The sequence below is a fragment of the Takifugu flavidus genome, chromosome 6, assembly GCF_003711565.1.
Source record: "Takifugu flavidus isolate HTHZ2018 chromosome 6, ASM371156v2, whole genome shotgun sequence".
NCBI lineage: Eukaryota > Metazoa > Chordata > Actinopteri > Tetraodontiformes > Tetraodontidae > Takifugu > Takifugu flavidus.
In genome coordinates this window covers 4,495,026-4,510,020 of record NC_079525.1, presented here as the reverse complement: position 1 = coordinate 4,510,020, position 14,995 = coordinate 4,495,026, and the positions used below count along the sequence as shown (strand labels likewise).

Below are 14,995 nucleotides of genomic sequence, written 5' to 3'. Positions count from 1 at the left end.
CATTTCCTGACCTCCCAAATCCTGAGATTTAATCAAGCTGAGCTTGTTTCAATAGATATTTTTAATTATTTTATTTTATTGGCTATATGTCATTTGATGGAGGGACAACATGCACAAATGTTTGTTGGTAATTCAGGATATTTTTGCGCCTGAAAAGCAGCACTTTATGTTGACAGGGCTCCGACAGCAGACTCTTAAAACCTGCACCCATGAGAGGAGCCCGTCGCGGCTGTCTGAGAGTCATTCAGGATGATTCTCTGTCACAACGCCGCCTCTGTTTTTCTTCCTAAAAGCATCTCCGAAGTCCACATTCTATCCTGACTGAAGATGGCGACGGTGTAACCGGTTAAGATTAATATCCAGCACTAGCGAGTGTCTGGCTGCATCAGCTCAAACATGGACCCCCCCCCCCCTTCCCCCATTGAGCTCAGTCCTCTGGGAAGGTCTCTTCTCTGCTGACTTATTAAATATTGACAAGAGTGTGGATACACGATGAATGTCGAGCAAGGAGTCGACCGGGGAGGCTTTTGTTCGCAACAACAGCGACGTCTAATGGTTCATGAAAGCCTGCGGTTGTTTCCCTCGGGTGGCAGAAACACGCACATCACGCCATCCATCAGAAATCACGTGCGCTTCATGTTTCATTCAAACGGGCTTCATGGAACCACCGCTGGTTTCCAGCTGATACGAGGGCGGAGAGACCGCCGGGCGCAGCGGGAGGTCACGTTTGCTCCCGCGGAGAAAACAACAACAGCAAAACCCAGAGGTAATAAAAGAGCAGAGGTGGGGAAAGACGAGATGCATGAACACATCGTGATGCGTTCATGGAGGCAGAAGCCATAACTTATTCATACAAGGGGGATGGTTTCAGGAGTTCTGCACCCTGGAACGGGTGTCAATCAGATATACAGCCACTGAGACAAATGAAGACTCCTCAGAACTGGAATTTCCATCTTCTCCTTTCTCTGAATCCCTCATTTTCTTGTTTTTTTCTTTAAATCTCTATTCTTAATGCCATGTGTGTTGATTTACTGAAAAGTGTAGCGTCAGTGATAATTACATTAAAAGTAAAGATCATTGCTCCTAATTGTAGCAAACAACCTATGGAAAGCTTCGGAATGTGTGGTAACCTTATTACACACCAGAGGGAAACTGATTTTTTTCTAAACTAGGCGTTTATTATTAGTTCAGAAGTATTGAACCGTTGGGGTGATTCGTAACATTTCCTCCTGGGAAACTTAAAAAGTTCTGAATTCAGACGGCTCCCTTCGTATCTGCCCGTATAATCCCAAATGTCATCCCATCCACAGACGTTTGTGCGAGGCTGGCGCAGATACGGACTCAGCGGCGGCGATAATGTGACAATGAATAAGCTAAAGTGTACAAAGGCGTTGTCGTCTCACGCTAGCGCGGAGTGGCAGGTTTCCGGGGAGACGCGGACTTCTTTCTCCAACAACAGCCGACAGATAAACGCGTCTGATTAAGGAGGAGGAAGCAGAAGGCAATTCCTGCACTGATAACTCCAGTTTAATCTCAGCTCTGCAGACACACACACACACACACACACACACACACACACACATCTAAGCCAAACGTTATCGAGCCACAGCAAACGTACTCGCACAGCTCTGACGGATAATTACATTCATTCTCCAAAAAAAGTTTCTCTCGATAAGGAGGGAATTCGTGGACATGCTGCATGCTGACAAAATACCATAATAGTTTAAACGAATTCCGACGGGGAGGAAAACTGAGAAGAGCTCCATTCACGCAGGTGAGTCTGGGACATTTAAAAACCAAGACACACATCCAGAGATGGAATAAAACGATCCCTTCTTCTGATCAAACCAAAGTTTTCCTTGTGACTGACGTCTTTCTTCCTACTTCCCGGAGAGGGTTGGCGTTCCCAGGAGAACCAGCTGGAAGTCTCCAGCTTTCCTTCATCTTTTTCCTCCAGGAACAATATTGAGACAAAGTCTCCTCACAAATGTTCCGACAGATGGACGTGAGCGTTCTTCTCTAATCAGGTGTTTCCACCTGGTCAGGGGTCCTTCAGCTTTACTCGGCAGCGTCGCCGGCACGGCGGCTAACGCTAACAGCGGTGGTTAAGCTACAAACAACTTGGAGGCTCAAACTTCAGAACCTTCAAAGGTTCCACCCTCACGGCTAATGGCCACACCTTCAGTCAAGAGGAACTAGTTGTCATAATGGAAAGTTATGAAGCGTTTAAAACAAATACATCACGGCTAATCAGGAATAAAGCGGCAACCAAATGCCAGTGGAAAGTCGCTGATGATACAAGATTGTAATATCTTTTAGCGCGATGGGCTAATCGCACGCCTGCTTTTATGGGCAGCTGCTGACCACAGAGCTCTTAAACTTTCTACCTGATCCAGCAGATTTCAGCTTTATGGGCCAACTGGAAGTAGGTCTGAGACGCTCCCTTTAATGGAGAAGAAATGGTGCATTCGGCTCACTTCAGTGGGGTTGTTTTAAAAGATGGAGTGGACTGGTAGAATCAAAGAAGAGCTTCTGTCCGCGTCAGGGTTGTTACACACATTAGCGGCTAATGCTAATGGCAAACGCACGCACACGCTCACAGCCTCCATTCAACCTATTGTGCCTGCGTTTGAACTATGGGAGGAAACTGGAGAACCTGGAGACACTCCGCATGTACCAAGAACCTTTTTGTTGCCATGAGAAGGTTCTCCCGCTCATAGAATTCATCAGATGGAATCTCAGAAGTTTAAATTTAAGATCCTTTATGTGTACAAGGGTGAACCTCTGGACTGGGAGTGCTTGGGGATGCAGTCATGGAAGACACTCTTGAGAACAGGAGGAGCCAAACTCACCAGGACCTTTAAAGAAGAGAACTTCCTCTTAAGCAGATCTCCCTCCACTCCAGGTTGCCATGGTGATCTGACTGGAAGAAGTGCAATGGTGAGAATAGAGTCCTTTAAATTGAGTTTGCACATATTGTCACGTACTTTATAAATAAAACGCAAATTCCATTTGAAGTTCCGCCACCACATGAACTCCACGGGAGTCTCTATCAATCGAATCTGCCTCTGTTACCGTGGTTACCTGGGGAATGTTATTAAGGAGACAAATCCTGTTCTTGTGGCGCTGAAACGGCAGACGTGCTTAGTTTGTCATGGAAATTAAACAATCTTTCCTGGAAGCATCCAAGTTGTCGGCAGCAATTCTGGGATGGAATCAATGAAGGCAGAGATGGGTTTATGTCGCTATTAAAGCTTGGAAACGGGTTTTTTCTTTGACGTTTCAAAATGAAGCGCTCTATTTCTTTAACACTGTGGCCAGCTGTTTAAGAAGACGACCAATCATCTTAATGTTTGATTCCAATGTCTTAACGTTAAGAAAAGTTCTTAATCGACAATATTAACAGTAATGGCTTTTGTAGGGCACCTTTTAAGCAACCCAAGGACACTTAACAATGAGCGAGATGGGGGAGGCAGCTTTAGGGAGGCGGGATTCAGGATTCAGGACTTGATCTGAGTCCAGCGGAGGTGGATGGGGATTGGGTTGTTGGGAAGTGGGTACTGAGGCTGCTGCATTGAATGCAGAGGTTTTAGGACTCTTCCCCAAGCGGATCTCGGTGGTACTGCAAGTAAAAGCACTTCTGCGTTGGCTTCACTCTTCAGGTAGGAAGATGACGTCAGTCTTTTATAGAGTGTTTGATTTGTACCAAAAATAAATGATCAATGTCACAGCACCGCTGAAGCCCTTTAAATGGGCTGGTTCTAGACATCCCGACTCAATTAGCGGCTGTTTTAACTCTAAGAGCTAATAACATTCCCTTTGCCCTTGAATTTATGTCAGGCAGCAGATGCAGCTCGAATCGGTCCTGGTGCTTCCGAACGATCGAGGTAAAACGTTCCTCCTCAGGGATGCCATCCATTACGCCCATCAGATGTCATCATTCCGGGAGGTGGTGTTGTCTTTCCCTGCGAGGGGTCAAGCACCACTTCAGACCATCAACATGCAAATGGTAATTAGCCACAGCCCTTTGCATGCTAACCCTTCTAAGTGAGCTAGCTTTTCTTTTCATGTCCTCACACTCACAACAGCCTCCACTATCGCCGTTATTTTGGTCGACGCCCCTGTGAAAAACGCCCAGTGGGCTGTGCTGACCGGCAGAAAGATCACTGAGAGTTTGAATCGTCCGGATCGTTCAGGAATCCTTTCAGGGTGTCTCTTCAAACCCACTCAGAGAAGGAGAAAAAAACACTCACACTCAAAGATTAAAGTAAAAATTCACTCGTCACTTTGATGTACAGTCTCACATTTACGTGCTTTTTTTTTTAGTATTTTAGATCAGACATTTTCCAAGTACAGTTTTGCTGATAGGCCGCTGATACTTGGGGGCGGGGGGCTTTAAAGAAACAAATATAATTCTCCTAAAAGATGAGCGTAGCACAAGTACAGTATTATATAAGGATATCCTGGCAGGATGTGGGAAATATATGCCGGGGTATTAGTCTCAAACTTCTTAAGTCCCAGGAAGGGATTCTCCACGAGGACTCTATCTGGTAGCTTATTCCACCAAATGTCAGGCTTACGTCCTCCTGTAGAGGAGCTCATCACTTTCCACCGCGGACTCCCAACCTGCCAGATTAGTTTTAAAATGCACAAAACTTTAAGACTTACACAAGGGGCCGGTGATAATGAACACCCACAAGCTGTGTTGTTAGCTTTATTTATTTAATTTTATCTGATTCCTGCCGACTGTGCAGCAGGAAGCGATTTGCATATTTTACCGCTGGGCAGTGAACATCTCTTTGGTTTCCTCGGCGAAAACATCTCTCACCAATTTCCTTCTAAAGAAGGTGTGACTCTTTTTTGTTTACCACCCTTTTTTTTCTTGTCGCTACAACAGCTGCAGGCTGCTACTAGTCGGCCGTTTATAAGGCTGTTTGAGAAGCTCCGGGACTGCGACTGGATTGAGTTATGACACGAGGATGATGGGCCGCATCGCCACGTGGGAAACCAAACCAAAGTCATGGGATCGATGCCAGGACCCTGTAGTCAACGTGCCCAGATTCTCTTGTGTGTTTGGATAGTAATTAGCATGTGGGGGTAAATGGATGAACGCAGAACGCGATTTCTTAATAGGCAAACTTCTCGCCTACTTCTGAGACGTCGTCAGTTACTCAAGTACTGCTCCGATTCTAAGTACGCACGTGTTACCAAGTATCACCTGTGCATAAGTGACTCGTTTGAATTGGGGTCAAGCTAGCTATCCCATGATGCATTTCAGGATGGCCAGCAGCAAAAGCAGAAAGCACGTACGTCCAAGCATGAGCTCCAATTATGTGTGTGCTCAGTGTTGGATAATGGATCTGGCTAAAGACGGCAAGAAAACTATAAAAATATTTTGGTTAGCATTAGTGTAGCTTCAGTGCAGCAGGAGCAGCTCATTGAGGGTTGGCAGGACGATGTCAGCTTTATTTCTTAAATATCTCTTGATTTGGGATTCCAAATTGTAACATATTTGTTTCACTAGTTGTGAGGCAGCTACCAGATCTGCTGCCTAACTCCAGTTGTCGTTATCAGGAGCCCATAAACATTTTTCAGGGAATTCATCTACAGTAAAAAGCTTTTGCCCAAAGGAGACACTGTAATTCTGTGGGGTTGGTAATGAAAAACATCGGTTACAGTCGGAGCTGCACTGAAGTAGAGAAAGAGTCACGAAAAGCAAAGTTTGTTCTTTTATTTTCTAACCCTAACCCTAACCCTAACAGAAGAAAAGGAAACTGGAAAAAAGCTTAAAACCATTGTGCAGGGTGGTTAGAACCAGTCACCCCAAGAAGGTTCTGGATCCTATCGCAGTCTTCTTGCTAATGTGGGTTAGCTTGCCGTGGCCCGGTGACCTGTCCAGGTGTTCTTGCCTCTCGCTGGGATAGAGCCCAAAACCTCCCGTGAGGCTGATTAGGAATGACAAACTGATGATGCATGGAGCGACGTCGTTGTCCCAGTTTGCCCCTGACAGCAGCTGTCCTGATGTGTTCATCCGGAGCCGTATCTGTCCTGGCAGCTTATCCTTTCATTTCTGATTTCCTCCTCGGTTCGAGGAAGCCTCGGCGAGTCCCCCCTGAACTTCACAGATCAGCGGCGGGATTGCACAAACGACACTTGACTTAAAAAGGATGCGAATGAAATAAACCCACAACAGACCCGGGTCCCTGCAGAGGCTGCGATTATCCAACAGCCTCCGACAAACCGGCGTCGCGCTGAGGCTTTGGAGGCAGAGGAAGGTAACTGTGCGTGTTTGAGATCTGCTGACTCAGCAGAAACACTAAAAAAAAGGTGCCAAATGTTTCACAGTTTCCTGCAGGCATCCTGCTCTAAACCCTGGAATTAGATAATTATTTATTTAAAATAAATACCTTCAAAGGAGCCACTCTTTTTTTCCCCTGTTAAATCTGTGCAAACCTTTTTAATCGGAACACGTGGATTAGGCTTTAAAGTGGTGCTGTTTAAAGACAAAAGGATTTGTCTTCCACAGTTTCTCTTTAAAGTTTATCTTGTGAATCCAGCTGTTGTCCAAAAAAAAGCGCCTGTCTTTACAACATTATGTTAATTCCACGGTTGCCAGAACTAACTTATTAATGCGGGAGGAGCCACTTTTGAAACGAATGCAGTTTATTTTTCAGGGCATGTTTACCCCGTCATGCTAACGTTGTAGCTGATGGGTGGTATGACAACGCTAAAGTACCGCGCCAATGCTAACAAAGCCTGATCAAGAGGAGACTGTCATTTTCAAAGCAGTTCATGCTTCTTCAGCATACTATGCACAGCTAGAAGGGGGAAGGTAGAAAAAACACTGATGCGCACACACACATTCATGTATTTGTATCTTTGTGGGACCTTCACAGACATACTGCATCACTCATCTCCCTACCTGAACTCTACCCGACCCAAATGCTCCCCCCAACCCTCAACTTGATCTTAATCTTTATCTTAATCTCAACCTGAAAATCAAGTCTAAACCCTCAGTCCTTTGAAGTTGTGAGGACCAACAAAAATGTCCTCATTTTGCAAACATGTCCTCACTGTGCTAGAGGAATGAGCATGTTGGTACCCAATATGTGGCAAGTATAGGCACACACACACACACAGTTCTGTTCATGCCACACCTCAGGTGATTGTAAAAACAACATTTATTTGGTGAAATTTGACACCCCCCCCCCTCTGATTTTGATGCTTCCCTGCATAAACAGCAAACTCACAAAACACATAACAACACATAACAAGTGCCTCAGAAACCGGCTCAAAATGCTGCATGAGGGTGAGTTTTCCTTTCTGTGCGGAGTGCTTAGCACGCTAGCCGAGCTGTCACGCGAAGCACTCCACGTTCTCCTTGAACCATTCTTAACTCTGCGCTTAAAGTGCTGTTGTGTCAGAGAAAGAATAACCTTCCTTGTACCTGTCAGAGCTCTGCGGCGATTGTTCACTTGCGCTCAAGACGAGGAGGTTAGGACGTGATGTACTGAGCCTCCGCTAACCTCTGGGCTTTAGCTCTTGTCAATAACAATACTAAAACACTATTATACGCTCAATATTCGGCCTCTTCCCCCCTTTTTCCTCTTAATTTTGTCATTAACTTGGATGTTTGTCACGTTTTCTTCTTCTTCATTTTCCGGGCTCTTAGATGTTTAGGATTTAGCAATTCCAATCGGTTTAATTGTTGTTTGTCTCCGAGCCGGCGCCGTTTACCACTGAAATCCTTCACGTTAATAGATTCCATTATTCCCACAGCATCACTAACATTCCAATTCAGCCGGTAGAAGCAACAGAACCTCAAAATGAAGATTAAAGGAGTCGAGATCAAATGTCTGTCCTGGTGAAATAGCTGGATCGTAGGTGGGGGAATAAAGCACCAACCAGATACGGACTAAACCTCCCTCGGGAACAGTCTCTCCTTTTTTCCATCCCATGGTGAGTGACGCCGGACATCAAAGCTAAATCCAATTAAGAGCTGTTGGCTAATTTTAATAGCGCCGCTTTCTTCTTTAGCCGTCCCCTTGATGCTGAACACAGTCTAAAAAGTTCTGCCAGCGGTTCTTCTGACTTTGGAAGGACTTGAACAAACGTTCAACCCTGTTCATAAAAACTGGAAATGAAAAACTGGCTCCCCCATCCGGACCCGCTGATTTCTTTCCCCGGCTGCAACACGGAACGTCAAAGGTGTTCCTGCCAGACGCGTGAGCAGCACGTGGAGAGCGCTCGTCCCCCACGAACCAGAACATTTGTCAGAATATTCTAGACACCGTCCTCTTTTACCCGCCAAGAGCGGTCTTCTGCCTTAATGTTGGTTCTGACAGGTCAGGATGACTCTCTGGAATCTCATGAATACACAGGACTATTTAGCCATTCCTAAAAAGCTATTTTGCGTGCATGGGGCCTCATCATTAGAATGCAAATTATCCCGGCGCCATGCTAAATAAGGTGTGAAAGAGAGAATGGAAAATGGACGGCTTAAAACCCTGGCAGCAGGCCCGCGGTGGCGTGTTTGGATGCCCTTTGTCATCATCTTCTTCCTCTGTGGTGTCATCATTCGCTGCATAGCCAGGCTAGGTAAAAGTTAGCTGTTAGCTGCATCCCAGCATGGTGTTTTTGTACGTTCCAGTGGTTTTAGCTCGGACGCACTGTCGTTAGAAACCATCAGCGGCCCGATGAGGTGTTAAGAGAACCGTCGCTCTGATTGTGATTCATGTCGGGGGGGGGGGGGGTAAACTACAGCAATGTAAATATGAGTGTAAGGATTTGTGGTCTGTGGTTTATTGATGCACATGCTAATAAATGAGAGTTATAGACCTGCCTGTAAGGAGACACGAATAAACAACCTCTGCGATAAACAATGGGGGAGGGGTTACGACTCCCTGGTGGTGCACACGGAGAACAGGTTCACGATCATCATATAATTATTGCGTGTGGCTGTAGTTAACTGAAAAGTAAGTGTGTTTAAGGGTCGATAGCAGCACGGCGGAGGCTCGGGTCCGACCAGCATCGGCTTTAATGAAGATGGCTGTGTCCTACTGAGCGTACTGGAGATATCCCATAATGCTCACATCGAAACACGATCATGAGGCTCTATTCTGAACGCTCGTACATCGATAAACAAACCACCAAACCCTCATTAATTAGCAGAAGAAAATGAAAATGGGAAAAACATTTCGCAAATTGGTCCCATATTATACAAAAAAAAGTCATTTCTTTTAATGAGTTTATTCATTAATTCACTTACTTCCAAATGGAGAAAAAAACACACAAAACTATAATATTGAATGCAGTAAAAGTGAGTATTTGAACACAAATAAACATGTTGATTATGGGCCGTTTTGGTGCTCTATAGTGCATTTTAAGGCCCAAGTGAAGGTTGATCTCAGCGCTAATAATGCTAATAACACCACACTGAAATGTTTAGAAGGCCGTTAGTATAAGTTCATGTTAAAAATAAACAGAAATAAAAAAGACTTTAGTCTTATAAATCAAACGTGTCAGAGAGAAAACATTTAGTGATTAATCAGCAGCAAGTTTCAAACATCATTAATTGCCTCTCTCATGTGGAACGACGGCCTCTGGTTTCATAAACACACACCTGCCTTTTGAAGGCAGTTGTGTGTGAATAACTCGCTTCAGCTTGTGCCGGCGGCCATTACAGAGGAGTTTTGGTACATTTGTTCTGATCATATTATAAATACCATCAACATTAGGCAACAAGATACATCTATTGTTTTTATTCAGTTAGCTAAATAAATGGCAAACAGACGTGTGCGTGATGAATGTATCATTCAGTCGTCGAAAACTTGAATAAAACGCAGATTTTAGCGTAAAGTGAGTGTTGTGTTCAGGCCCCCACCATCACAAGGCTAGCAATGCTAGCTAGGTCTGATAAAATGCTAAAGAAACACTAAAATAATCACTTTTTCAGTTATTATTCAGCATTCTGAGTCTTTCATTGCAAGACTCTGACACGCTAGCTGTTCTCTGCTCTGTAGCTCCATCTGCATCTCCATCAAGATGCAAAGGCACGTTCCTCCACAAATAACCCGGTGCAGTCGGCGCTCACCTCTGACACCTCCGCCGACTCCCTCCGCTCCCACCTCCACAGCAAAACTCCGCTTTCAACGTCTCTTCAAACCCGGCGAAGCAGAAGTCCTGAGATGATCAAAGGGTTGAAATCATTCACTCCTGGTCTCTTCATTGTTCTGCATAGCAGATTTGCAGCCTGATTGAATTTCCCGCCCACGCGCTCACCTCTGCGCTAATGTCACCCTCACCTCCCTAACGCAGCGCTGTCACAGTCTGTTATCCTGCTCTCTATTCCCGATTCGCCGCTTTTATTCCAGCAGGAGCGGGAAAATCTGATGACATAGCTGCGAGGGTGGATTTTTCTCATCATTTGAACGACCCGGTGTTTCGATGAGGCGGGAGGAAAGACAACAGCAGCCTTTTCCCTGCTGGGGAGACGGCCGACGTAGCATTTGGTTGCAAATTGTCGCATTACGCCACAGCAAGCAGCCATCAATTATCCCTCATCTCTCGACAGCACCGGGGTGTATCTGCTCTCCTGAGAACCCTCCAAATGGAGTGCTCGTTCACTTCCTGTAATTCCCTGTTGGCTCTACCTGCAGCTGGGGGCCTTTTTATGCGTCCATATGTGGGAGGAGGTAATTTGTTCCAACTTTCGTATTCAGATGAGTTCATAATACTCTGAAGATGCCAACTTCGCCAGCTCCTCTTTACCTCCTCGCCTTCAACTGAGGGCTTCCTGTGAGAAATAAGCAGATTTTAGGTGCGCGCGGCTAATGCGCTGCTAGCATTTACCTCTTCTGGAGGTGCTGTTGTTGCCAGGGTTTGGATTATTGTAGCTTTTCTGGGATTAAGGTAACTCAAGAGTTAGGAATCGCCTTTAAACTTCGCCTTTAGAGTGGCCCACGAGCCAGAAGAGGAGGATCCTGAACAGATGAATCAGATGATTGTGGGATGAATCCTGATGTGGGATGAATCCTGATGTGATGGGACTTTTCCAGGCTGGCTCTCGAAGGCCACGTCTTCCCCCACTCATACAGTTGTTTTGGACATTTTTCAGGTGCATCCACGTTCAAATAGACCCGAGGGAATGATCTTCATGGCGGCTGGATTCCATAGCCAGTGTAGACGTGAAACACCCGGGAGCCCTCAGGAGGAGTTGAGGGCCTGGGCTACCCTGCCACCCTGCTACCCTTCAGTCCTTGATATGGGGCAATCAAGCATTGATTCTACCCCTGAGTGTCCTAAAAATGATGGAGGAAGGCGTCATATTTTCAGTGCCCGTTGTTAAACTATCGCAGCACAAATAAATTTGTCACTTTTAGGTTAATTTTTAGCATAAAGGACCTCCGGTGCGTTAATGATAATGTCACCTTGAGTTGTCTTGAGCTTTCTTAAACCGAGTGAAGCTGTTTCTTTTCCCCTTTTTATCTCCGTCTGTACATTCATCACAGTTTTAAAAAGGTGGATCCTCCTGTTGATAAAACACTGCCTAAATTCTGCTGGGCTCCTTTGAAGGATGATACTGGCTGATGGCGAGGGCAGGGGAAATAATTCATCCGCGCACCGCTACACTTTAGCTCATGCTAAACTTTCTTTTATTGCCTTCCTCTTCCTCGCCTCAGCCTGCCGCGTCTCACTTTACTGCGCACGTTTCTCCTCTGTACACACTCGCACCATCAATCCTCCTCCCTGCTCCTTCTTTCCCGTCTCGTCTTTGATGTGTGACGGCCTAATCGGACCGATCGGAGCCGCCTGAGACAGGGAAGACGAGAGAAAGCCGAGCACAGCTGGAGTCTCGTCGATCATTTCTTTAAAGAGGAAGATGAAGTCGCCATTATGTGGTGATTAAAATACATTTGAAGGGATAGATTCTTCCTCGGCCCTCTTAAACATCTGGAATCATTTTTTCCTGAAGAATAATGACCTTCTAAATGGAGAAGCCCCACTTAGCTTAGCTTATCTTAGCTTAGCTTAGCTTAGCTTAGCTTAGCTTATTTTAGCAGGGGAAACAAGTCATGCAAAAACTGTTGTTGCCTGTATAATTACTATCTGAAATAACCTGATGTTTTACCAGCAAATTCCCTTTTTGTGTGTAAAACCATCTTTCCTGCTCTCATTTCTCACTCTTTTTCTCTTCTCTTATCATGTTTAAAGCACCGCAGGCGCTGCTGCTGGTCGGCAAAATGCCTTCTCACAAAATCAGCCCACTTGAAGCTGGAGGGAAGGAGGGAGCGACCTGTCGGCAAGGCGGCGGCAGAGCCGTGAAAATAAGCCCCGCATGATAATCACCGCTGACCCTCGTCCTCGAGCCCGATTGGCTCCCCTGCGGCCCCCTGGGTGTCCTGCGAGCAAGGTCCCGACCGGTCGCCACGCGGCACCTGACGAGAATATTCATGATGGCGTCTGTTTGAAAGAGAGGAGGCTCCCATCGATCCGTCTAAACCAGCCAGGGCGCTGCAGCCAGCAGAGAAACAAGGTTAAAGCGAGCGAGTCCAGCATCAGACCGACGTTACGCTCCAAAAGCCAGACAGAGCATCGACAAACGAATCGTCACGGGATATTTCCTGAAGATGCTAACTTCGCCCGCGCTCTCCAGCCTTGGTCTCTCCTCCACGCCTGCAGAACACCGGTTGGAGGCTGCGTTCCTCTCTGGATGACGTGGGTGGGGACGGCCTTCCCAGGCTGAAGCGTGCCAGCTGTGCGACAGATCTTACACGCGCCTCGCGGCTAATCGAACAGAAACTCCAGGCTGCGTATCAAGAATCGCACCGCTGCCGAACAACCACTTCCTCAGCCTGGTGATCCTTCTTCCTGCTGTCACTCTTAATTCCAGCCACAGCAGGAAATAGATCAATAAACCACCTCCATATTTCCTCTGTGCTACTAGCTTAGGAACTTTAGGAAGGCTTGTGGCGCCACTGCAGAGCGTCTTAAATGTAAATGAGTGCATCTGATCCGGTGCAGACGAGGCTGCCGCGCTTGATAATTAAAATCGGGGACTCCGCAGCTGTTTCCCTCGTTTGTTAGAGCAAATTTCTCCAGGCGAGAAATATGTTGGCGTGTAGACGGGCTAACGTCTGGTTGTTAGGGGGGATCGGTTTACCGATGTCACAGCGCTACCTTGGCGGCGTTCCTTGCATTTAACAATTAAACAGAAACAAATTATTTCAATGCATTTTCTCAGCGGTTTGACTCCCCCCCCCCCCTCCCCCAACCCCAACCCCCACCCCCCTGTTGATGAGAGCAAGAAATCGGCAAGAACTTGAGCATCGATTTTCTGTTTGACCTGTGAGAGGGTTAATGATGCTCCTCCAGCCCGACTGCATCGCATTGCCTCTCATCAGCGCTCCGTTTGGGCCTCACGTTCTTCAGGGGCCCAAACAGGAGACGGGAGCATCATTTTGAATCGCTTCAACGCTCCGTAGCTGAGCTAATGCAGGGCTAACGCCTGGAAGAACACAGCCTCTCTGCTTCCTTTATGGGGAACGCAACGGGTCAAGGACAGATGTCAAGGTCGTTTAAGGAGAGATGCTGGAAAGTCCCGACGGGGCGTCTGTGCCGGGGCCAGATGTTCCCGATGCTGCGCGCCCGCCTTCAGGACGGCGCTGCTGTGTAAACGCAGAAGCCCCCGAAGGTCACAGCGGCAGCCGAAAGCGTTAGCCCGTCCTGCTCGGCGTTGGGGGGCTGTTTGCTGAATTTTCTGCGTTATTGGAAGCCAAAACAGACACATTTCAACACTGCTGGGCCCGGCGCCCATCAGCGCGTGGAGAAACGTTTGAGTTTATTCATCTGAGCAGTGGAATGAAAGCCCGGGCTGGATCGCCTCGGAGACTTTGGAAGAAACAATCAACATTTATATCGAATTGATCTGAATGCAGATGGCGTCATCACGCTACAGTCGCTCCATCAACAATCATTACGGCACATTAAATCTAAATTTGCCTCAGGTGACGTTTGCGGGGCCCAGAGAAGCGACGCGCCAGGTTCCAGGTCTGCGTTTCTCTTCTGTGTGATTTGGTAAAACAATCATTCGCCTGCGCGTTCGCCGTCACGCCGGCAATATGCGGAGGTGGAGAGCGGACGGCGGACAGGAGTTCATTACTGCGTGATTAGCATGTGCTTCTGAGGCTGTGGGTTCAAACCTGGTTCACATCCAGCTGCTGGTTCAAGTCCTGCTCCAGTCCAGCTCCTCTCTGCTGCAGGAGAAGCAGAGGTGACCTCCTGTGACCTTCAAGCTGTTGGGGATTTGAGATCATATTGAGTCTCTATGCTGGTCAGTTCACCCTGTTTTAAGTTGCTGCCTCCTCCACCCCCCCACCGCTAGCAGGTGATGTCAGATCTTAGAGTTTGAAATGAGGAGAAGACGCCATCTGCGCACAGGGGAGAGGAACAGACGCGAACAAACCTCTGCAAACTGACGGGGATTCTCCGAGATGTGCGGGAAGAGTGTCGGTCCCACACGAGTCAAACTTCTCTGCATTATGGATGCAAAGATGAGTTTAAAAATACACAAGAATGTGAATTATTCAGCCCCTCCCCTCACACTCCGACTGATGCAGCTACAGGGAGCAGTGTGGGAAATAAAGAGCGGAGCTGTTTTGAATTTGTTCTTGGGTGTAAGCACCATGAAACTTCCACAGCAATTAAATATAAAAACATAAAGAGGATGCCATTAGCTGCTTATGAATGGTGGAGTAATTAGGGAGGGGAATATGCTGTGCCACCCATGGAGTGTTTATGGGCAATTTATTAGCCAATTTACAGTTAAAATCACTCTTGTGGCCACGCTGTTGATAAGTAATGGTTAATAATAATAAAAAAGAAAAACACCCCAAGCGCACCTGCATTTTTACTACATAAGGATGGTTTTGGGACAGTGTTGCTGGGATTTTTTAGGCAGAGTCATAGCTTGCAGAACATCATGCATATATTCATG

The 14,995-nt window shown here is 46.7% G+C and overlaps 2 long non-coding RNA genes across 3 annotated transcripts; one reads left to right on the top strand and one right to left on the bottom strand.

The window, feature by feature from the left end:
- The first annotated feature begins 1,153 nt into the window (after positions 1 to 1,153).
- On the top strand, positions 1,154 to 9,108 carry LOC130527838 (uncharacterized). 2 transcript variants are annotated; one of them, XR_008951135.1, is made up of 5 exons: positions 1,154 to 1,774; positions 2,776 to 2,940; positions 3,841 to 4,009; positions 7,780 to 7,959; positions 8,038 to 9,108. It is a non-coding gene; the product is annotated as an uncharacterized LOC130527838 (long non-coding RNA). The 2 variants fall into 2 exon arrangements; XR_008951134.1 differs by lacking the exons at positions 7,780 to 7,959; positions 8,038 to 9,108 and adding an exon at positions 4,089 to 4,285 and having other exon boundaries at positions 1,172 to 1,774.
- A 121-nt stretch (positions 9,109 to 9,229) lies between these two features.
- On the bottom strand, positions 9,230 to 12,072 carry LOC130527839 (uncharacterized). The gene is made up of 2 exons (XR_008951136.1): positions 11,430 to 12,072; positions 9,230 to 11,300 (listed from the first exon to the last, which is right to left on the bottom strand). It is a non-coding gene; the product is annotated as an uncharacterized LOC130527839 (long non-coding RNA).
- Positions 12,073 to 14,995: the final 2,923 nt, after the last annotated feature.